Genomic DNA, 24,730 nt, shown 5'->3' with positions numbered 1-24,730 from the left:
TGTGTCAAACTTGTACAAGGCCATATTTTTCCTGAAATAAATTAGCCTAGCACAGTAGGATACCTATTACCAGCTGAGAAAAAACAGTATATGGTAGTATGATGTGATGTTATAACTAGTTTTGTATACTCTAAATGGTATTCTGCAATACAATCTATAGGCATACCTCTAACCTACAAAAGAAGTCACCTGCAAAACATATCCCTTTTAAATTCTATTATATACAGAAGATTTGAAAATAATATCTGCTTTTTTTTTTTCCCCAGGAATATCAGGAATGATCAGGCTTCCTTTAAATTTTTCTGCTATGTAACTTCTGATACAGCTGAAAGAAGTTTCTACTGGTACTAGGGAAATAAGAATGAATCCTCCCTATTTCCTGTTTATTAGGTGTTGTATATTTCTAGTTACTTTATTATTTCATTATAATACATAATTATATGCATTTTAATAATATTTAACATATTAATTGTATCTTACTCCAATAATATATTTTGAAGATTTTTTTTTCATTATTTCTAAGCAAATCAGAAGACTGAAATTGAGTAAGAGAGTTTTATAGCTAAGATACGTTATTTCTTTCATTACATTTCATGATGTCTAAAATAACATTTACTGTCCAGCTACTGATAATTTCCTTTTCCATGCCCGAAAATAGAAGCAGATTACTTCTATTAATAACTTTTCTGTGGCACATATGTTAGGACTCCATATGCAGCATAAAATCAAACAATAAAAGCCTCTGTTAAGAGAAATAGTAGAATATTGTAATAGATATGGTCTTTGGTCACTGACAAAGACTAAAACAGCATTAAATTTCCAAATATTTATACAATTAGCATTAAAATAAGGAAATAAGGTTTTAGTTTTAAGTACAAGTTTATGATCCTAGCTACTGTCCATTCTAAATATGGAATGTCCCTTCCAATTAAAAAAAAGAAGAAATTATTCTATTACTGGGCATAGAAATATTTAAGTTAACATACTTTCTTGGATATGATCTCAGTTCAGAATGTTGAAACATCCAGTTAAGCTAAGTTTTTAAAGGCATGCTTGACTTCGAGTATATGAGCCATCATCCTCCCATGAGTAGTTGCCTTATTCATGTGCTTAAAACAGGATGTCTGCTTAAGAAAGTGGGTGAATCATGGCCTAAATCAAGAGTTATTCTGTTTAATTGAACTTACACTGCTGTGAGATCAGAGTGAAATATAGAGGGCCCCATTCTTTCCTTCCTTTTTAGATTTTTATGCAAAGTGAGTCTCAGTGCGGAGTCCAGAGGACTCAAATGAGGTATCTGCTATATATAGATAAACAAGGTGTAGTGCAAAGAAGGCCTGCGTGTATTCTACAGGCAACCTCTGTAGAAAATCCTATTTGTGCAGGTTACCTAGTTCTCTTTTCGCTCCATTTCCAGCCATACTAGCTGCAGCTTCTTAGTACTGCCATACATGTGACTGATCCACATCAATGACATTGGGTATGACTGGGTAAACAGCAGGGGCAAGCTTTAATTCCAGTTTCTCTGAACAAGCTAAGGTCTCAGCAAGGGCCAACTGAATCCAAATATTCAGAAATTTTGGGTGGACAGACACAGATTCACAGTAATATATCATAATATGATATGACTAAAAGTGGGCCAAAAGTGTCCTTTGTACCATAGATACTCTTTCTGGATCATAAAAAAATGTTGATTTGATTTTGTCCCTAAAGCACACTATGAACCTGCTGTAGGAGTTTGCACCATGAACAGACATCTGACTAAGATTCTGGAAGAGCTGAGCTCTGTAACCTTATAATACATCTATCTACAGTCAGCTTATTATTGCATTTGTTCCATAATTAGATATGTAGGGTGTAGGCTGACAATGACCCAGTAAAGTAGAGAAGTATGAAAACAAGGTGATAACACTGTAGGAGATTAATGACGAAGACTTATAAATGTTCAGATAAATCTCTTGCACATACAGGTGCACACTGACGGAATATTGAACCATACACATTCTCCCCATTTTGTAGGGGTGAGTTTGTGCTTTGCCACCTTTGTCTCATTCAGATACTACACTTTCCAATAGATGAATACTTATTATAAAAAATGTACCTGATATTTCTTGTAATACTGATGTCTAGATAATAACATCAGTACCAAAGAAACAGAGTCTCCATTTCTTTGCTCTTCAGACCTTCTGAATACTACAGAAACACTTGCAAGATTCTTGTGAGGTCTTTTCACGGTTATGAAGAGTTATAGGAGCAGGCCATAATTATTCATGTTCTTTTTCCCTCTCCATGATGATTCACAATACAGCAAATATACATACATAAAATTTTTCCTTCTGAACAGTGAATCATCTGTACTGTTGTGAACAGACTAGTTTTTCATTGGACTGGTATCACACAAAAAGGTACAATGTAGAGTCTCATTCAAGATCTGGTTAAAACCATGTTTCTCTGCATTAGGAGGAGTGCTAATGGCCTCTGTTTTACTCTCATTGGTTACTATGCACAGAACTGTTAACTCTAGTTGTTGAGTAAACAAAAGGACGTAACTTTTAATTACAATTTATGTGGGATGTCCTATCTTCTCTGTGGGTCCTCTTAATATAAAGCATATATAGGGACCATATCTTTGAGAAATATATTTTATATTGGCATACTACTATACTAGAACCAAAAAGTACTGTTAGGCATATCACGGAATCCTGATCACATTATATTATTAAACAGGCTAAGATGTTGTGACATCATTCATAGTTTTCTTCTATGCTTTTTGCCTAACATGTAATCTGTGGAAAACATCAATAATCAAATCATGGAAATGTGACACCTATCAGTTCAAGTGTTTGCTGCTTCACCATTGTCATCTGACAGTCAGCAATGTTACAAAGAAAGATTTTCTGCAGGGATGGGGATAAGATTAACTTCTTCCACATGACCTTTATAACTGCATAATCATGTCACCTGAGCAGCCACCTGTGTAACATGCTTGTCTGTTTAATTACCCTGAGAATTTATTTAGACCTGATTCAAGGTTGATGGTGGTCATTCAGAGAAGCATGAACCACAAATTTATCCTGAGGAAAAATTTTTCAGAAGTACAGGAGTATCTATTGTTGAAGTTCTATTCTGAACTATCCTTAAACTATAATGACCCTCTAGCTTGAGTTCATTAAAGAACAAGAAACTTGACTGTACATGGTTCCAGTATCAAGTACTGAGGTCAGCTAAGTAGCTCTGACCATAACCCAGATGCAGAATTAGAGATTGGTTCAGAACTTATTCCTTAGCATTAAAAGAAATTCCAGATTAGGGAGATGAGTTCAGATAATCGTTATTAGAAACCTGACACAAAGCTGTTCCGTAATCCAGAGGATTGAGTAGAAGTTGTCAATGTTCAGCACTATTCAAGATTAAATCCTCTATGTTAGTTAGAGCTTCTTCTATCTGCTGCTAGAAACGGTCTAAACATTTCCTTGAAGTTTAGCCAGGTTTCCAGCCATTTATGTCACATACAAAGGGAAGATTAAACATAGAATGGTATATTTAAGTTGTTAACCTATGCAAACATTTTTGCTATGTATTTCATTGAAGTAGAGAATTCAGAGGAATGTACTCAGGGACACTTCAAATAAACAAGCAATTATTCTTATTAGAAAGAGGAGAAAGGAGGACTAAAGTCTGCTCTAATGCATATTGCTCAACTTCAGAATAACAGGACTAACTTTCAGGGGGTCATGCCACTGAATGAGACGGGTAGTGGTTCCAGTGCTGTAAAGGGAGGATGTCATCCTAGAATCACCAGAAACAAAAAAATTATTCGTATTTGGTTTTGTCTGAATTAAGAGTTTAATTTATATTTCAGGTTTTTATGTTTTATCAACAATATATCTCATTAGCAGAAAAGAGTACATAGAGGTACCTGAAAAGTATGGTGGCTCATTCCCACTGTATTTCTTATGCTACCATAAAAATCTACTCAGGACTTCAGAAGTATTATTCTCCCCTCATTTTTGCTGTTTAGTAGCCCCACCAGAGTAAATGAAATGACAAAAAACAGGTATGAGCCAAACAGACTAACCCAGCTCACCTGCACTACCCGTAGTCTGGTGCTGCTTACAAGAAACCTTTGCAGCATATAAATAAATCACTTTCAATCTTAGCTTGCTGTGTGCTTTTTAATTCCTTTTACTCTTCCAGGGCCCTATTGCTGGTATCCAGGAAATACAAGAAAAAACCGCTAGCATCAAATAAAAATACATTGATTTTAATACATCTGTCTTCAGCAGCCTCCTTTTTGCCTTATATCTAGATAAACTTTTATACTAATAGCATTTCTGAAGCACAGCGAGACTAGAGTTCAGTGTGAAAAATGGACTAGAAAAGCTTTGTCTGGTCTTTATTTACTTAAAATAAATGCTTAAAAGAAGTATTTGGAACATGTTTTTCCTCCAGGAAAAATGTCAACAAAAATACATAAGCATTTAAAAAAATATTCATAGAATAATTGAAAAAAAACCTCTTGAAAATTTAGACTTGAAAAATGTTGCTGTGGTAACTCCAAGTAGTCACAGTTTACACTCTATTCTGCTGCATGAGCTAGGGTCCTTAACAGGGCAATATACATCCATAAAGCACCAAAGTGTTTCTGCTTCTTACATGTCTTAAGCATTCCTGATCATTGTGCATCAAAAAAAAGTAGGATAATAGGGACATTAGTTCACAGAGGAGAGGAGAGCTGTCAGAGACCCAGAGGATACTTCCTAGAAGGCTCTGAGGGTCTCCAAATATATTTCTTACTACTTAAAGCCATAATTTTCCAGGTTTTATTCAGCATCTTCATTTTAAATGAAGAATTAGACACACCTAGCCTATCTTTAGTTCTACAATTACTATACTATATGATCTTTGCACAATAAATTATGAAAACCAAACACAATATCCTAAATTTCTAAGTATAAAAACTGTTGACTGAAGCCACTCAATTAAAATATATATTGAAAACAATTTATACTGTGTACTTCTCTGTTTCTTGGGATCTCATAAGTCACAGAGAGATTTCGGAGAAGGCATCATAATTATTAAAGAAAACAAAGCCAAAGTCCTTTTAACATAAATATTATGCTTCTGCTCAATCTTATCATGGAACCTGCAACCAAAACAAATGTCATTGATACTAAGTTTGCCTTTTAATTCCTAACAACCGGTTTGCTTCAGTAACCGCCCTCTGCTAGAAAAACAAATGGTCATTCTTCCTAGTCATAAGCACCATCTGCCATTTAATAGGTGCTTCAGTAACTCATTAGTCTGTACTCAAATTGACTTTGAACAGAACACTGCCATTTTATTGCTGCTGTGCTTTGCACTACCAACTAGGACCCTTAAAGTCAATACTGATAATGTCAATATCTTTAAAAACAGTTTCCAGGCTTGTGCAACCCGTGCTGGAACTTGATTTTCAGTCTTAGTATTGTTTTCTTCACCTGGCACTTTCTGAATTCACGAGTACACAACATGGTCCAAATACCACTGTACTATTTTTCAGAGTAAAATTACAGCACATATTTAAAGGGGATTTAAAAGTGTTTTGCATATGCTACAAGTGTGTTTGGAGTACACAACTGTGTATGCAGAGCCGAGTTTTGTGCACTGAAATAGATATTAAATGAATGTGAAAAAGTATTTATGGGCATATTTTTGATATTGTTTGAAAAGCTACTCAGAAGATATGACTAGAACCTCTTTAAGTAACAAATTAAGTTGTATTTTGATGCCAATTTACCTTCTCCTTAAAATTACATCCAGATGCATCTATTTCTGTAAATATTCTAGCTATTGAATATAGACTAAGTCCTTAAAGTCATATTGCTAAAAAAACCACAGCAGTTCTTTGCAAACATAGCAAGGTAATATCATCCTCCCTAGCTCCTTTCTAAAAAGGCATGTTCCTCCGACATTCAAAGCCAAAAGTTTTACAGAACACATGTGCTAATCTTTGTAAATTTAGTCAAACATTTCATTAAAATAATCCAATTTATATAAATTATATAGTGTTTATACTGAAGAGTTCAGAAATTTGCTCTCCCAGAGAGAAGCCTAGAAGTGAATATCAAAAGAAGTATAAAATGCCTTCTCCCCAAAGATAATCACAACCATCCATGTGGGAAGAAGAAATAACATGCCTTACTCTTTGGGATTAGGGCATTCTTTTAATTTGCCATTTGGCATTATGAACACAGTAAACAAAGAGAGAAAAATATAGAAACCATGTGACTGCACGTTCCATAGCCTTTTGCATACTGCGGCTGTAGACTTGCTTTCAGATGTCAGTACAAAGCTGCCTGCTCACTGATGCTCAGTAAGAAATGTCAGGGAAGAGATAAGTAGGTTAAAAGGACATTATTTTAGCAACATGGAAACATGGACTGTTCTTATCATTAGTTCTATAGATAAACTGCCCAATATATTTTTGAACAGCAAATGTTATTGCTTAGCCACATGTAAAGTCAGAAGGAGACAGTATTTTAATATGGAAGTACGGGTGATTTCAGGACCTTCATATAGGGTGAGATGGTTTAACCTTGTTAGACTGTTGTTTTAAGCTGCTAGTATATTTAAGTCTTTATGTTAAAATGATTCTGCTTGTCAGAAAGATGGGGAAAATATACATGTAAATCTTCAGGATGTAATTCAGAAATACAAATTAAATTACCTATCTTCACATAAGCATTAAGATGTTGTGGAATAGTAAATAAGGGCCAAATTCTTGATAATTCCCAGTTTTGCAATAGAAGGAATTCACACAATCCATGGGATGTTGGAAGGGACCTTTAAAGCTTGGTATGAATTCTAATGCTTCAAACAGTAAGCAAAGGGCACGTCACTCATTTTTTTGGAAACATTCTGGAAAGGTAAACCAAAGCGATTTGTCCAGCTTCCCAGCAAAAGATCTATAAAATTAGCTCTGTATCTGCTTGTGCTTTTTGTCTAATGTCAAAAAGGAGCAAAATCAGTTGCATCATATTTTACTTGTCAACATGGTTGACAATGCAGAAGAATGTGTGTGGACCACAAAGGAAAAGAAATAGTTTTAGACCATCATAGGTAACACATTATGGACATTATCAAAGACTAGAGTGGTGACAGACAAGATAATACACTATTTTCTTGAGGTGATCCTGTAAATGCATACTCAATCTATCGATCTGCAAACATATATTGAAATGTTCTTTTTTCACAATATAAAGTATGTTCACATATTTTTAGAAGTCCTCTTAGTCATATCTAAATGCATCCTAAAGGGACTTAATTTAGACTGCAATTAATCCCCTACACAGCAAGTACAAATGGTATATAAAGCTCCTACATGAAACAGGAAGTATTTTAAAGCCAGCACAGATGTCAGGCAGTCATGATGCGAGACAAAAATCAGCAGATGCTATGACCTATTTGGTACTATATTCCGCTCACAGTTATAAACCAGGAATAACTCCACTGAACTTTGACTTATTATACTGATGAAAATGAGGTGTAAGCCAGAGAATAAGATCCTTTATTAATCACACAAAGTATCTGAAATACTTAGTTGTCTTCAGCATGATGGTTTCCTCAATGTATTCATTTGGCTTGCATCGGTCATACTGTTTTGTGTCATGTCTCAGAAGGTGGCTTTTAACAGCAGTAGTCATTGTATTGTAGATGTTATAAAAGATTTGCTGTACATTTCTATATGTTTGTAAGAGAGGCAAAAGTTACTTCATGCCACAGCAGCAGAAGGATTCATAGTGTGAAGGCTAAATGAGTTTTAATGTGTACTTGTCATTTGTTCCAATCTGTAACAAAAACTCTTGAGAACAAAGAAAAAAAATAGGTGGAGAAACATAGCGCTACAGTCCATAGTGCTACATCACTGACATTTAATGTAACAGCACTTTCCTAATGCTATTTTCTAAATATTACTACTGTTCCAAATATTAACCCTTACATGGCCTGTCTCCACTTTCATATTAATGGGAATACATTGTATTGAGTTAGATTCTTTATGAAAGCTTACTCCTTAGAACAATCCTGCAAAACATTGTTGGATGACTACTATCCCTCATGAGGGGGCACGCATATTTTTGACCAGGCAATTAGCAGGTCCTTTGGGATTCCTCATACATGTCAAACTATACGATCCAGACAACACCATTCAATTTGCACTTAGTAAATTCTATCTGATTGCATAAGCTACGAACACATGGAAATTCTCCACTATGTCTAGAAAATCCCACTTACACTGGCATATAAACAAAGGCATCCCTAAGATTTAAAAACTTACAGGACAAATTTAAGAAAAGAAACTGTTAAACAGGCAGTGAATGCAGAATCACCTTGAACACAGTAATGATGGGAGGGTACACACTGCTCTGTCTTTTCCACCTGAAACACCACCAAACTCTTATACAAAATGCCTGTAAGTACAATGCATTTAATGTTTTCAGGATAGGCAGATGCTCACTAGGAAAACAAATGCGTCTATAAGAAGCATTTGTCATGTTATACCCTGTTATGTTTTAGATAAATTACTGTGCCACCAAAACCAATTTGCAGTCTTTAAACCCCGCTGTGCCACTGACTCGGATGACCCTTCCACACCAAATGCTGAGTTACAGTATAAAATCCTCATACAGACTCCAAGCCAACCTTCAGAGCATACATTCCAGATGGATTCAAGGACACGGGATATTTCTTTATCTGTGGAAGGTAAGACAGAGCTGGGTAGTTCTCCCTTGTTTTGTATTGAAGTGTTTGAACAACTATAGACCTTAAGCCTTAGGAAACAGGAGTCAGTTACCTATTTTGAGACCATGTAGAACACAGACAAGCATGCGAACTAAACAAAGGAATGTCTTAGAGACTCAAGGATGTACTGTCTCTTTTAGAGCTAAGAATAAGCTCTAGGTTTGGAAAGCTGTTTAGGTGCTGTTACCACAAAAAGAAAGAGTCTTGAACTCCCTATACCACACCAGCGATAAAACTCTGAATAACCAAATTAACACATAGTAGAGAAGCAAGAGCACACAACACTGCAGCTGTCGTATCACGGAACTCCTTGTTTTTATATTATAAAAAGGCTCTTCAGTAATTTCTGATGTAAGATTTTCCATCAGGTTTTCAGTTCTCATTTTAAGTTACCTTAGCAATAGAAATGTAATACCTTGGCATTACTCACTCTGAGTGGCACTTTATAATGATCTCAGCAATGCTGAGATTTTCTCTGACTCCAGGCAGAAAGCTTTCTACCAGATTGTATCCCAATGCATCTACCACCAGATGATGCTGCCCCTAATGACTCCTATCCTCTTTTCTTTTGTGAAAAAAATCCAATATGCAAAGTTTTATTTTATAGCAATTTTTTTCTGAATCTGCACATTATAAGGTACAGCTAAGAAGGAACAAATTGTTATCCTTGAAAAAACACCGCCTGATGCGTTGTGTACACCCACATGATGCATCACCAGTAATGACAGGTTGGATTAGGGTTTTTTTGTAGTGCAGTGAAAGGTCTTTTTGAAGTTCATTTTGTGCGCCTGCAGTCATTGTGTACCGTATTAAAGCTTCTCTAAAGACTAAGTCCATACTAATGTAACAGCCATAGAAAATTTTGGAAAGTGCAGCTAGAAGAAGTCAATACATATGGGTAGAGGATTAAATAAATCTATAAAGATTTTTTTTAAACCCATAACTTGGAATTGTATCAACAAACTGTGCGTATTATTTTGCATCAGTAGGAAAGAAAAGAGGAAGGGAAAGGGAGCAAAGAGACTTAGGGAAAAATTACCTTCCTTTAAAAAATACAGAAAAATTAATAACGTAAAATGTTGCAAAATAGAGCTACAAAAAGCAATTCAAAAGCAATAATGGAATGAATTGGGAAGGCAGAGCTATCTCATCTTTTAAAGAAGCTAACACAGGTTACAATGCTCTGTTTAAATGTACATTGCTGCATTATTTTACAATAACACAGAGGTGCATTCCTGGTCACCTCTCCATATTCTTTATGCAATAGCATGGGAAATGTCTATTATTTAATTACAAAATGAAAAATTCAAGTATGTAAGCTGCTTTTTAATGTATTTTTCACTTATTTTTACATTTCCAAATGCTATGTAAGACTGACAACCATAATAGGAAGGGCACTTTAAAACAAACCCAAGGCTGAGATAGTAATTTTAACTGTATTCATGAAACTGGGAAGAGTTTTTTCCCCTGGAAAAATAGCTGATGGCCATCACTTAGGAAGGTCCTTGTTCTAGATGAAGGCTAAGGTCAGAATAACAGTCAGGAACAATGACCAATCTGGACAGCTAGTTTCTTAGATTATATGAAAGCTGTTTCAACGAATTTGACACACACTTTCAGTAATAAAGAAAGGTTCAAATGAAATAATTTTTTTCCAGCCTTCAAGTCTAATATTGCTCCTCTAATGTTTAAAATACAGCTGTCATTCAGTTGATTTCCTTTGTTCCAGGAACAGTTTAATAGTGAAACACACGATTCATATAACTCTGTTTTAGGTAAGCAGATTAAAAAAATACCAGGCTTTCCTAACTTTTCTCTCCCGGCTGCTATTACTTTTGTACTGACACAGCAACCTGATACAAATCTCACCCTCTGATACAAAAACATCCTCTGCCTCCCTCATGATAACAGAAGAGGACACCTTCCCTCACTCAAGAGTTCAGAGAAATTTCTACAGCTTTCAGTTCTTAGTCACCACAGAATCACTACAGAAGCTGCATCACCAACTCCACAGAAATGTAAGAGGGAAGAACATTCAAAGATAAATCTACAGCCCCCTTGGCCAGGCTCCTCTAATATAACACTTAAACTCTACATCCTCTCCCACTCCTGACATTCCTGACTTCAGTCAATGATATTAAGTGTACAGAGGAAGCAGGAAGGTAATCCAGCAAAGTTTTGGAACTAGAGGAAAGGTCCACACAGAGCACTTGGGGAAGGGCTACCTTCTGCTCACAGAGAAGCCAAGCAAAATGTGGGAGGAGGCCTGAAATTCAGTGACAAATTGCTGGAGTTCTCAGGGGTCTGAGACTGTCCTCACTGAGTAAACACTGGTCATCATGAGTCAGCTTGACATCATCTCTGTCCAGCCTTAGACAATAACACCCATCCCATTGGCATGCCAGGCAAATGAGGATGCCTGGTGCCCAAGAATTTAAGAGCTGGAGTAACTATGTTAGCTTGTCTGAATGGGTCCCTCTATTGGAAATGGGAAGGGATAGTTTCCTAAATCCAACTTCTGAAAGCTCTTCCCCTCAATTGCCTGCAACAAAGGGGTGTCCCACGCTGTATGCTATGCAGTCATATTGTCGTGAAAACAAACGTCACTTCAGATAAGTGATAGTGAACACAGGTCACAGCATTGCCTAGAACAAAATCAGTATGATATCTAGGTGGCTGTCTCTCATTTGCCTACATACTCCTTCATCTGTCCCTCAGCAGAGCAGCTCTCTCCTCAGAGCCCAGAAGCTGTGCTCCTCTCCTCTGACACCGCTTATTCAGGGCTGCTTGAAGACCTTTTCCTGGCAACACTTAATTTCTTTCCAGCAGCAGGTGCTGCTGTCACCTTAAAGTGAAGGTTTAGCAGCTGGTAACCCAGGATTATCATCAACAAGTGTTCAGTACAATCATTACAAGCCTCTGAAAGACACATAGGTATCAGGGAAAATATGATACAGAACTGTCCCAGCAGTGCCCCAAATTCTTCCCTTCTAGGAGGCTCAGCAGAGGTGTCACGTCTACCACTTTACTACCACTGACAGTAACAAAACTGGAATCAAACCATAAATATAGAAAAATACACAAAATCAAGACTACAGAAATATCCACATAGCAAAGTAGCTGCTCTAATTATTTAGCAGCAATTAATAAGGGAGCTTAATTTCATGTTCTGAGACCAGCTGTCATGCTTTTGCAAAAGAATTATAAATGTCTTTGATAAGTTTCTCTTATTTGTAGACAGCTCTGTACTAGACACATCCCAGGTCAGCAATTATCATCTAATTGTGCAAATCAAAGATTCAGGGACTCAGTCTCTAGGATATCCACACCTTAGCAACAGTGGAAATTGCAGCTGTGGAAAACACCTGGGTAGCTCCAGGTGCCATTTTCCTTCCAGAACTCCTGAATGTGAGCTATCCTCAGACCATTTCCAAGGTAAGTCAGGAGATCCTGATTTTCAAAAGTCATTCAAAACTCAGATGAGATGAGATTCTCCTGCAATCCTAAATCTACTCTGGGTAATTCTTTTGGATTAGGAACACAGGCTTTGATATTGCATACCCATGATTAATTTAGGCATATGAATAATCCCATTAAATTCAGCTTTCTCTTGTGCATTTGCAGAAATGCTGCCATGTACACAGGTTCATTATGAAAAGCAGATTTGCTGCATGTTGCACAATGGAAAACAAAAAGGAAATGTCTATGGCAATGGGACAATTTTAATTAGGAGATCAGGAAATTGATCACAGGTATATGATCTTCAAGTGACAACTGAGAAAAGGATGTTTCATTTACATGAAAGTGTTTAAAATCATTTACATGTCTGTGATTTGGACTAACAGCCTTGTTTTTCTCTCTGAAAGGCTGAACTCTACACTTTTACATTTTTAGCCCTACCTTCGTGGAAATACCTAAAATTGGTACTGCATTTTCCCAGCTTCTTAATCCAACCCTAAATGCCTGTTCAGCTCTCATTGTTAGAGCAGTAACAGAAACACAAGGCTGTCTAATGCAGAGAGTAAAGGCTGGTGTGTTGTTCTGTTTATTGGAACTCCAAAGGGAATCCCTCAGGCATGCAAAGATGCAAAAGGGTTAGGAAAAGGTCGCTTAAAATAACAATCTTATTTTAAACATGGATTAGAGATTGCACTGTCTTTCCTCATAGCAAAGCAAGTAATGCAGTGAGGGAACTGAATCACATGACTGTATCCACATACTTTGGGAATACAGTCATATGGGTTAAGAGGCACTAAATCTAAACAAAATCACCCAAGAAACACATTAATGCTAGCATAAACAAATGGATGTTTAAATTAGAATGAGGCCTCCATAACGGCTTTGCCTTGTTATTTTGAGGACTGATGAGGCACTGCACACATCCCATTTGTAACAGTCACCTTCTTTCTCCTTGTTAGGAACTGTTCTGCATCCATGGAGTCGAAAGGGTTTATGTCTTATAAAAACAACTGACAAGCTGTATTTCATGAGGACTGTACAGTCTAAGCACAAGTATTTGTAGCTAAATTTCCATGGTAACAGCAAAAAAGTGATTATAATTTTCTGTCCATTCTTCCTTAGACTATCTGGCATAAAAGTGTTTATTGCTTTTCACTAGTGCAGCACTGCAGAAATATTTTTAGCTCTGCTAATTCAATTTCATATTTAAATCAATCTGAAAATGAGTTAACTTTCAGTCTGCCAAGGATGTCAGGCAAAGCTTTCACTGATTTAATTTTGCTTTGGCTTGTGATGATGGAAAGATTATACCATGTAACAACAAGGAAACATGTCCCAAAATTCTAGAAAAAATTCATTATTTCATTTCAATTTCATTATTACCCTTTTGAGTTTATTTTATATAAAATGGTGTTGTTCGTGGAACTGTGGAGGTTTGCACTATCTCATCAGAAGTCTGAATAGCAACATAATTATATATTCAAAGGATCTCAAAGCAGATTGAGAAAAATACATATGCAAGTCCTGCAATATTGCAGGAGGCAGGAATATATTTTACAGTAACTGAGGCAGAGATTAGTGATGGCTGTGTATTTAGATGTTCATTCATAAATTTGGTTAAAGTCAATAGAAACTGGTTAACTTCAGAGTCACAAATAGCCTGCCTACTGATACATAGAATGAGTCTGGCAGAAATGAAGCTCACAGCCCGGCATTTTTTGATTCCCAGATGCTTTCTATAGCTAGTAGACCATATCTCAACATTTTCTGATAATATAAATTTAAGCAGGCTATTAGGTCAAAACCCATTGGCACAGTCTGCAACCACAGCTGGTTTAAGAACAGACACTGTACTGCAGCCAGATACAAAAGCAATATTGTCTACAGTTTCATCCTGAGGACTTTTCCCTCTCTAAAAAGAGTAACCTGATAAAAAGGATTAAGTTCTTTTGATAAGAACAAACTCAGGGCTGCTAACAGGGACAAGCTTCTTGATTCATACTCAGAATAGGTAAGGAAATGGAATGATAGCACAAGAACTTCCTAAGGTCCCCCCAGAGTGCCTCAACAGTGCCCCGAGTAGATGATTTCTATAGGGCAGTTTAATTTCTATGCCTACTTATTCTTAGTAAGAATCTTCTGTGTCTGCCAGCAAAAATTTAATGGTGTTTTTTAGGGACACTGTCCTTGAGACTGAGCCATTCCAGTGTTATTCATATTTTTTTTTAAACTTGAAATATTTCTATTTACATTAATGTTTTACCCATGATAACAGATTCAGTAGCAAAGTAGAGAGGTCCATTATTATTTGAAGGGGAGCTCCTCTCAGAGCTATTTCCACCCCCCCACCCCCTTGATCCAGCCAGAAATATTTATGCAACACTAGAGCTTGACAGAAAAAAGTCAGGCAGAGGTAAGTATAAATAAGGAACAATGAGTTTGTTGTTGTTTCAGCAAGGCAGTTAAAACAACTACACAGCCATCTGCACATTCCGGGGCTGCCACCCCCCCCCCCCCAGTGGGATGGAAGAGACAATTGAAAAGAAAAGTGTAAAACTCATGGGTTGAGATAAAGACAGTTTAATAGGACAGAAAAGGAAGATACTGATGATAACAGAATATACAACACAAGTGATTCACAGCACAATTGCTCACTACCTGAAGCCAATGCTCAGCTGGGTCCTGAGCTGCACCACCTCTGGCCTAACCCCCCAGTTATACACAGAGCATGACACCATATGCTATGGAATATCCCTTTGGCCCGTTCAGTTTGGCTGTCCTGGCTGTGTTCCCTCCCAGTTTCTTGGGCACCCCCTGCCTTCTTCTTGGCAGGCCACAATGAGAAGCTGTGAAGTCCCTGACTGCTTGGCAACAACTAAAATATTAGTGTGATATCAACACTGTTCTCATCCTAAATCCAAAACACAGCACTATAGCAGCTGCTAGGAAGAAAATTAATTCTATCCCAGCCAAAACAAGGACAAGTTGTAGTATGACTTCAACTAATGCTCAGAAGATTCAAGTATACAGAGCATTTTGTTAATATGGATTAAGGAAGCTTCACATATGTGAAACAATAGGATTCTTAAAGATAAAGTCAGGGAAACAATCTTTTGCCTCTTAACTCCTCTTCTCACAACACTAAGATTTATGTCCCTGCGTGCCACCTTGCCACTCTTAATGGCTAGCTCTTCAGCATTTCCAGGCAGTGGAAAAACGCTATTATCTCCTCCTACAGAGGAAAAGACTAGGTAGCATCATTTGCTCAAATTCATATGGGCAGCCTATGACTAACCTAGGATTTATATTCTATTCAGTGCCTTATCCATTAAACTCCTCCCTTGAGGAATAAGCTTCTGATATCATCAATTACAAAATGCAGATCTATTTCAATACAGAAAGACTGTACTGGATTAGGAGAAGATTTGACCCTCAACTATAAAAACCAGTGATTTCTCAAAAGTAACTAACTTGGACTTGAATTCTGATTTGATCTGAAGCATTAACTCTGTTTACATTTTTACATCAGTATTGTATTTTTATAGTTCCTCCACAGTTATTTTCATGAGATTAAATCTCATGATCTTCCACTACGTAATTAGTCATGATTTCCCCAAAGTAATAGGGAAACCAACTGTAATTTGCCTGAAAACAGTCAGAATGAAAACCCCAGCCTCTGGTCCAATGAGGACAAACAGATTACGTGCTAAAGGTGTTGCACAGGGCCCTCCAAAGGAAGTAACCACAGAAAGCAGCTTGGGCACTCCTGCAGCAAGGTGTGTCTTGCAACAGCACTGTTAAGCAAATTGTGCTTTAGGTACTGTTTCATGTTCTCCTAAACTTGATCCCAGAATCCATCAGCCCACAACAAGTACTATTAAGAAGGAATACTGAGCCAAATGTTGAGTTGGGTAGACATACAATACTGGTTTTATTGTCTACAGTATCTTGTCTTGGATTTTTTTTTTTGGAGTGGGGGGGTGGGGTGGGGGGCTGGGGGTGTCCTTACTGTGATGCTTCTGTCCCACTTTTCCAAAGGGATGTAACAGAAAAGAGTTTACTGATGTTTCAGTGATGTAGGAACATATGGTCCTAGATATTTATAGAAAGAGCCCTGGGACTTCCATGTATTAGGAAAGCCTGCAAGCTGCCATCTGGGATTCTGAAGTCTCTTTTCTGGCAGTGATAACACATTTTACCTTTAGACTTTAGATTTTTCTCTGGAATAGATAAACCAGAAAAGAACATGCAATGAAGTCCTGTTTGAAGATCTCTACAGACAAACTCTCATTTGAAATAGTGTCATTTGAAACATGATTAATACTTGTCAGAGAAATTTATAAATAGAAAATCATTTTAGCTCTTTGTAGTCCAGCTCATGGCAGAAGTGCTAAGCTTCTGGACAAGACTAACTGCTTAGCTTGTTTCAGTGATGCATCACTTCCAGACTAGATAGCCTAGCAGTTCGAAAGTTGAGTATCTACCAGCACAGTCCACATGCAACATGGAGTAGCATAAGAGCTAATTCTTATGCCTCATTAGCTGAAGACAGTTTGCAGAAGGGGAAAAAGGAGGAAAGGAGAAGTTTAAGTTATTCTTTTACACCCTAGCTGTCCACTATTGTATTCTCCTCTCCTTGTTTCCATTAGTTCTGCTAATATAACCCTAGGGTTTGTGTAATCTATAAAAAAACTTATTGAAAAGTATTTTATATAAAACAAGTTACAAGTAGCTGGTGCAGCTCACAGAACTTTAACAATCTTAGCCCCTTTCAGTCCTACACATCATTTTTCCAAATTTTTTTAGTATTAAAAACAAGTTGAGTATTACACCTATACTGGCAGATCATAGCAGAGTTTTTATACAAATGAAAATATTCATGCCAAATTCTACTAAGATTAATAATGAACACTGTAGTCATGTTACTTTATTTTTTTTTTCATCAGTTTGAACTGTATCAGCATGAGATTCAGGTTCTTGCTGGGAATAGCAAGAGGCTGCTGTACAGTGATCCACTTACGCTGCTGATAACAGTGATGGAGGAGAATGACAACTTGCCAGTATTTACTCGGGACTTTTATCAGGTAGCACTCAAGGAGAATACAGCCAAACGTGAGAACAGTTCTTATGCAGTAACACAGGCTGTAAAATTATGAGTCCACCACAGTTCTGAGAAAGAAAAATAATTGGCTTAGGACTCAGTTACACAATCTTTACTTCAGTGAGAATCTAACCCTAGTAGCTTCTAAACAAGAAAACAATGCAACTCCTGCACAAAAAAAAAATGAAAAAAACACTCAAAAGATTCCTAGATTTTGATCTAGAAGAGGCATGATCATTCATGCAGTAACAAAAAACCTATGAGGGAAAGCTTAGGGATCAGCAGTGGAAGAAATACTAAAAGGTACAAAAGCCCTCATTGATCTAATTGGAGATGGATCTCTAATACCTGAACATTCACTATTTATTTCTCATGTCTTTCTGCTTTAAAATATCGTTTTATTTGTATTTCTGCCAAGAAACTCATTATCACATTCTTTAATGTATAAAAATTGTCTCAAACTATGGAAATGAAAAACAATTTAATTCTGAACAACTTTTTCCTGAGTAGTGATCAAAGTGTATACACCATTAAAACAACCTTTTTAATTGCTGTATTTATGGTGGGTTTTTTAATTCACTCAACTCAGTATTTTTACTATTTGCAGGAAGTGGGATCATGACAGTAAGAGCAGAGAGTATTAATGACCCAAAGATTAATAATTTTCAAATTGCTTATCAGATACTGAGCCAGGAGCCTCAGGTATCAAATGGCTTTTCACTTCATGTTGGCAAATAAATTCAAGTGATAAGCAAAGGAATTGGAGTGATAACCTTGCAGGATTACAATTTAAATGCCAGTGCTGCAAAGCATTACCAGCTTCCTTGCTCAAAGCAGCAGCCCTTTTGAGTGGCTTTGAGTACAGCAGGTTTTCTATAGTCCGTAAGAAAGAGTAACTGCTAACTTCATGTTCATTACACTGGCCATTATCATGATTCATGAGGATGATGCAGTGATTCCCCCAGTAACACAGCACTACTGCAGCTCCAATGACATGGGCATTTCTATAGGAACTTTATAAATACCAATGGCACTCACAGTCTGAAGTAACCAGCCTGGCATACAGATCCATTTTACATAAAGCATCCATATATACACACTCACAATACAGATCATTTTACAATTAAGACTGCTATAGAATGTCACTTGCTGGACAGATCACAAACTTTGTTATCTTGACTTCTTTTGTTATCAGGTTTAAGACAGATCTTGAATCCTAAGAGGAGATTATCTCTTGTCAAACCTACAACATCATAGACCCTGCAGCAGACAGTCAGGATAGCGCCCTGTTAAAGAATGTCTGCTTCTGCATCAAATATTTACTTTGAGTCAAGACGTCTTGAAAGTTCACTTGTGTTTCCTTGCCAGATCTCAGCAACTCTTGTAACATTTTTCATTATTATGATGGACATAAACAATTCTCCCACCTTCTCACAAAGGTATACTCTGTGCTGTTGCTACTACATTCCTGCCCCTGACAACAGCATATTGCCTACTACAGTAGCATATAAGTGACTGGGAAGCATTCTCTAGCTGCAAAAGGCTAAGTGATTATCATTGCAGCCATACTCTTTTCTCCTGTCTGTTCTGTTCATGAAGGAAGCCCAGACACATACTTGAACACTCAAACTGGGAAAAACACAGGAATACAAATTAATAACTTATTTATCAGCAATCATTAACAAGCCAACATTTTAATGAGTTGATGGGTACCTACCTCTTTTGGCCAATGCATGGGTAGTTGTCTTATCTGTACATGATTGTACAGAGGCATGATTTGTGTGCATGTGACTGAACACATACTCATATGTCTACTTTTGCACCTTTAAGCATGTATTGGAATAAATGTCTTTTTTTTGCTAGCAGTATGTGTATTTGCTACTTTGGGGGGATGCATGTGAACCATCTGTGTAGGTGTGCATACAGATTTACCTACTCTTGCATGGGCCTATATTTGATGAACAGTCAAGAACCTATTTATATGTTGTTCACCCAGTCACTGAGTTACAGAATGGCTAACCATCTCAAGATGTTAAAATCAGAATGAAGGCCTCCAGATCATGAAATTATTCTAAATGCCACGTGCATACACACACAGACACATACACACAAGAGCTGTGCAGGGGAGAAGGGGAGAAGAGCTGCCTTTTGTTTTTAAAACCTCTGCATTTCAATCACATTGCATTTTTACACTGTCTCCAGAAGCTAAATCAGAGTACCGGTTCTCAGAAGATTTGCAATAACAGCATGAGCATTGGGCATACTAACTTTGTTGTCTACACACCTGTAAGAACTTTTCAAAATACCAAGTGCCTCTTGAAGCTTTTATAGCAGGTCAGAGTTTTGACCTACTCTTCCAGGTTTGACACTGTCTCCTTTCCTTGGTGCAACATTGTTTTTTTGAAGACATGGCTTGCTTAGGTTAGAAAAATTCTCTGATGAACTGAGACCAACCGCAATGAGATTGACAGCTGCTTCTTAGAATCTCAGTATTTATCTGTTTTTAGAATAGCATGGGAGGGCTTAAGGCAGAGATAAACACAGCACAAAACAGAAGTGATTCCAAGCATCCTTGATAATTATCTGCTCTGTTAAGATGTTGTCATTCTTATTATAGAAGGTGCAATGTTTGATCTCAGAGGGGACAGATTAACACACCAGACTTGGAAACTTTACTCTAATAGCTAGCTGTCGAAGGAGTGCTGACATCCTAGAGAATTGCACTCTGGAGTATTGAATAATGTTCAGTTGCTCAGCAGCTTAATCACTTCCATATGTAGATAGCTATGACAATGGTTAAGGGTAGACCTAACTTTGCTCCCCCTAAAGTCACTGATAAAATTTTCATTAATTTCACTAGGAGAAGAATCAGGCTAATTGTAGTCTGATACTGTCACAAAGATTAGTTCATTGTTTTGAAATTTAATTACACTTGCATAAATAGTGCTGGAAGGGAGAAATAGCTGTATTGCATGGTATATTTATTAATCTCAGATATGGAACATTAGTTTTTATATGCAAAAATACCTTTGTCACTTTTTTCTCCCTACTTTGCTTTTTTTCCCCCTTCTTAATCCACATGGTCAGTTTGCCCTAAAATGTGATTCTAGGATTACTAAGACATGGATAATAACTGTACACATTGATAAAGCTCACCGCACAGCTGAGCTTTGACTACTTGAGCTGCTAGATGTTACAATAATGCTGCCAAAAATATAAATTAACTAATTCTCATTTAAAGAGCATGTGGCAGAGGGAAAGCTATCCAACACAGCATATAAACACTAAATCAGTTAGATTCTACCAGTCTCTTTCCTGCTACTATGGCTAAAAGTAAAATATTTCAAGATATAAACCAGCAGCACAGTAAAAGCTACTATTTTTATAATCTTTTCCAACTATGAAACAGACAACTCATTTTTCATGATGTAGGTATACTTATAAACAACTATGACCACAAACAGATAAAGATGTGATCTTCAAGTTCATTCACTTTTCTGAAGATAGAACCTTCAAAAGTCTAAGTGATACACAGACTGGCACTGCAAGCAACTGGTCTGCAAAGATACCATGGGATTCTAGCTGGGGAAAGAAATAATTTGAAGCTTGTGAACTAATGGGTTAAAATTAGCTCAAATTAAGAGGCTATGACACATTAAAATCACAACTTTAATTCAGTCAGTAGCTGTTTACATGTGTTGTGATAAATAAGAGGTTTGAAGTTACACTAGCATTGGAAAGTCGGTATTTTTAGCTAGGATAATTCACAAGTCAGAAGTGTCTAGCAGAAGAGATTTACCAGTTTAAACTAACTTCTGCTTTTAAACCTCTGGGCTAGACAGCAAGTTCCATAAAGTTCCATTAAAAAAAATAAAGTTCCATTAAAAAGCAATCCAGAGTAACTATGAATTTTGTAGAGTAATTCTAGATTTCTCTTGGAAATGAAAACAGAATCTCACTATTTGTGTTTTGACCTCAGACATTAGACTAATTCAGCTAGTAACTACTAAGATACCAGTAGCTCCTAATACAAACTGTAAAGCTAGATAATACTATTTCTGACAGATGCATGGAAAACTAATGGAATGTCTGCATGATTTTTTTTAATTACATTTTTATTCAGTCAGCTCTGTCCATAGTTTGCTCTTGCACTGGTACCATATGACAAGGTAAGTGTTATTAGTACTGAATTACCCAAATATGATGGTGAATATGATAGAATCTGACAAACTAAATTATATTCCTAGATATTTACCAGTTTATGGACTAATCTTGTATAGCATTCTTGCCTTTTTGTAATATAAGATCTAATAAGGATTATTTAGAAGCAGTCCAGTCTAACCCATAAATCTAAAGGTCTTTTCTTCTGAACACTTAAGGTAACCAGGGTTTGAAAATACCTTAACAACTACTCTGAGCCTTGCCTTCACTGCTATAATTAATTTTTTCCCCTCACTGAGGCAAAGAGCACAAGCCCTTCTGAGGTAAAAAAACCACAAAACAAATTAAAAGAATGGAGAAAAGGCACTTTAGTCTCACTGCAAATTGTATTAACCAGGGTAACCACTATGCCCTCACCCAGGGTGTACTGTATGAAATTTACTTCTCTGTAGAGCTAACCTTTGGTATTTTCTACCTCCTATTTAGCTCACACATAGTTGCCTTACAAAGACTACGTATAGGTATGAAATCAAAGTCCTAGGGATTTTTTTTACCTGTCCTGTGTTTTAAGAAGGATATTTGCCATGTCTAGTGTCTCATGAGAAATATCTGAGAAAAATTCTAAGTGTTATCACCTTATATTCCTTTTCCTAGTTTTCTACCTGAGGATCTACAAAAACCCAAAGCAAATGGACAGTGGACTATTGCCAAAAAAAGCAATTAGAACACCACTCTCAAACTTTTCCTATCAATTCTTCTGCAATTAATTATTTATTGAAGTATTTCCTTCCTCTTACCATTACAGTGCAAGTACCAGTTTCACCAATTATTGTAGCCTAGTAGCACCCAGGAATCTACTCCTCAGGCAGGACATTATTATACTTATACTCTGCAAAAAATAAGACAAAAGCTCCCTGTTCCATATAACTTACTGTACTAGTAATTGTACTTTAGTAGGGTAAATCAGATACCATCATTGACTAGATTCTTACAATATAGAGATAAGAACTGGATGAAGCTCCAGGTTGGACCTCTGCACTTACTAACAGTACTTACAACATGCCTACTTATCACTAAGTGGCTGCTTAAATCAAAGGCAACTATTATCACCTTCCATGGAGCTGAAACAGTATTAAAATTAAAGAAAACCTCAGTTGTTGTAATCTAGTTTCTAGCTAACTCAACTTTTCTGTGAAAAACTGAAATTTCCCTCTTTTCCTGTCTGGAAAAACTCAGCACAATGTGATATAAAGCTACAGAAGAAAAAAGGAGATACAACCATTTTTAAAATTAGAATTAAATTGTCTCCTTCCTAAAAATAGCCTTAAACTCCTGGAAATTATTGTTCAGTTTTTCCTGACTTTAACCAAACAATTCAGCTGTAATTGAAGTGGCAAGTGACACTACAGAAGTACACAATTAAGTCATTGCACTTGTAGAAACAGCATGAATTATTTCTACAGTCATCTCCATTAGTAGCAGATGGGGCTGTCAAGACCTGGTCTTACACTCTGTGTTAACCTCTTCCCAACTCTAGTGGGAATCCTGCTTGGTAAGGGCTATGAAGTGAGCTATAGGGATCCATTTTTCTTCAGGTTTAAGAGGCAGCAATAGAAGTCATTAAAACACAGTGTGGATTTTGTGCTGGGACCATATGAGTCACTAATAAATAAAGGTAATGAAAAAAGATATTATCTTTTAGTAATTGTATAATGCAGTACATCCTTATTGGTTTGCATCTGTGTAAGCTAGTCTTACCTTTCTACTGACGTCAATGAAAGGGTAAAACCTGGGCTTTCTAGTGTCATCAATGAAAGTGCTAATACTCATAAGCAGACAGCCATGTAAGTGATAATACCCTTTCAGTGAAGTCAGCTAGAACAGTACGTTTTTAGTCACTGCATGTCATTTATAAGGAAATTTTAGTTTCTGACAGAAGTGGCATAAGGTAGAGCAGAATATTCAAAACTAGGTACCCAGCAACTTCTCAATCAATAAGCTAATACATACAGACTTGGATAAGGCTGGCCATTATCAGCAAACATCAATTTTAGTACAAACTCTGTACAAAACAGAAGTGGAAGATGTTAATTCAGAATTGTGCTTCTAAATTATTTAAATGTGAAAAGTTCAAATAGTGTTTTATCCAATAGTCGGATTACAAAAGTAAGGAGTTTGGTATTGCCATCTAAAAAGACATTTTTTTTAACACATAATACAAACTACTGCATCACAGCAGAGACTCCAGAAAATACTCTGAAGTGAAACAAGATGAACATGACAACATTGTATTTGAGGGACACATGTTAAACTCCCCTTGTAGTAAAAAAAAGCAAACCTGTTTTTATCCAGTGGTTCTGCTTCCTCAGGAGCCGGTACTCTTCAGAGTCCTTAGAAGTGAGGCTTACCTGTACTTCCTGGGGCTCTCCAGGCTTTAATCTCTGTTCAGCTTGAGTACAGTTACCATTCCTGGCTGCCATTTCCCCCAGGGGCCTTCCCTTTCACACGATGTGCATGTCTGGCAAACAGTAACACTACTCAGTTCCGTTCCATATAAAAGCATCTAGAGAAAACAATGGCGGAGAGAGCACACTAGCAGATTGTATTTTCATACATTGCAAGCCTGGACACGTTGAATTTCAAGGAGCTTAAGTGGGAGATATGCGGCCAGAGTCTGAAACTTGGAAACAAAGGGAAAAAACTAAGCTGTTTTTAAAAACAAAACACCTATAAATAATGTAAGAATCATTAAAAAAATGCTGGTTTTTGAATTAGGCAAATTCCTGAATGGAATTTAGATAGATCCCAAAGTCTGAGGAACAAATCCATAGCCTTTTCCCAAACTAAACTAATTTGGCCTTACTCTCCAGAGTGCTTAATTCCTCTGATTTCAATCAACTTGGCTCAGATTTCTGAAGTGTAGAATTTGAAGGGTAAATTCTTAAAGACAGTCAGTTTCCTCCCTCTGATCAACAGATCAGTTACATTTCTGGAAAAAACTTCCATAGGGGAAAAGCATTAAGCTCATCCTGCCACTGAAAGCCACAAAAATGAATTCCTGTGGTGGAGAGTTGCAAGCAGGCAAACAAGGATGACCCAAGTCTTTACACTGTCTGTAACCGGGATCCCCAGCATCACGTTGCCTGTTCTTCTGAAGTCTCTGTACCCATCGCTGTTATCTTGCAAGATTGTGGAGATCAGTTTGAGAGAGGCACACAGAAAACACAA

General features: G+C 36.9%; 1 long non-coding RNA gene across 1 annotated transcript in view; it reads right to left on the bottom strand.

The window, feature by feature from the left end:
* Positions 1–23,993, bottom strand: part of LOC142603682 (uncharacterized) — a 56,236-nt gene extending 32,243 nt beyond the window's left edge. Inside the window, exon 1 of the long non-coding RNA XR_012837576.1 lies at positions 23,911–23,993. This is a non-coding gene — a long non-coding RNA (uncharacterized LOC142603682). The remainder of the gene's footprint in view (positions 1–23,910) is intronic.
* Between the last annotated feature and the right edge of the window lie 737 nt (positions 23,994–24,730).

This window comes from Balearica regulorum, chromosome 13 (genome assembly GCF_011004875.1).
Source record: "Balearica regulorum gibbericeps isolate bBalReg1 chromosome 13, bBalReg1.pri, whole genome shotgun sequence".
Lineage (NCBI taxonomy): Eukaryota > Metazoa > Chordata > Aves > Gruiformes > Gruidae > Balearica > Balearica regulorum.
The sequence above is the reverse complement of the archived record's forward strand: the minus strand, read 5'-3'. Positions and strand labels throughout refer to the sequence as shown.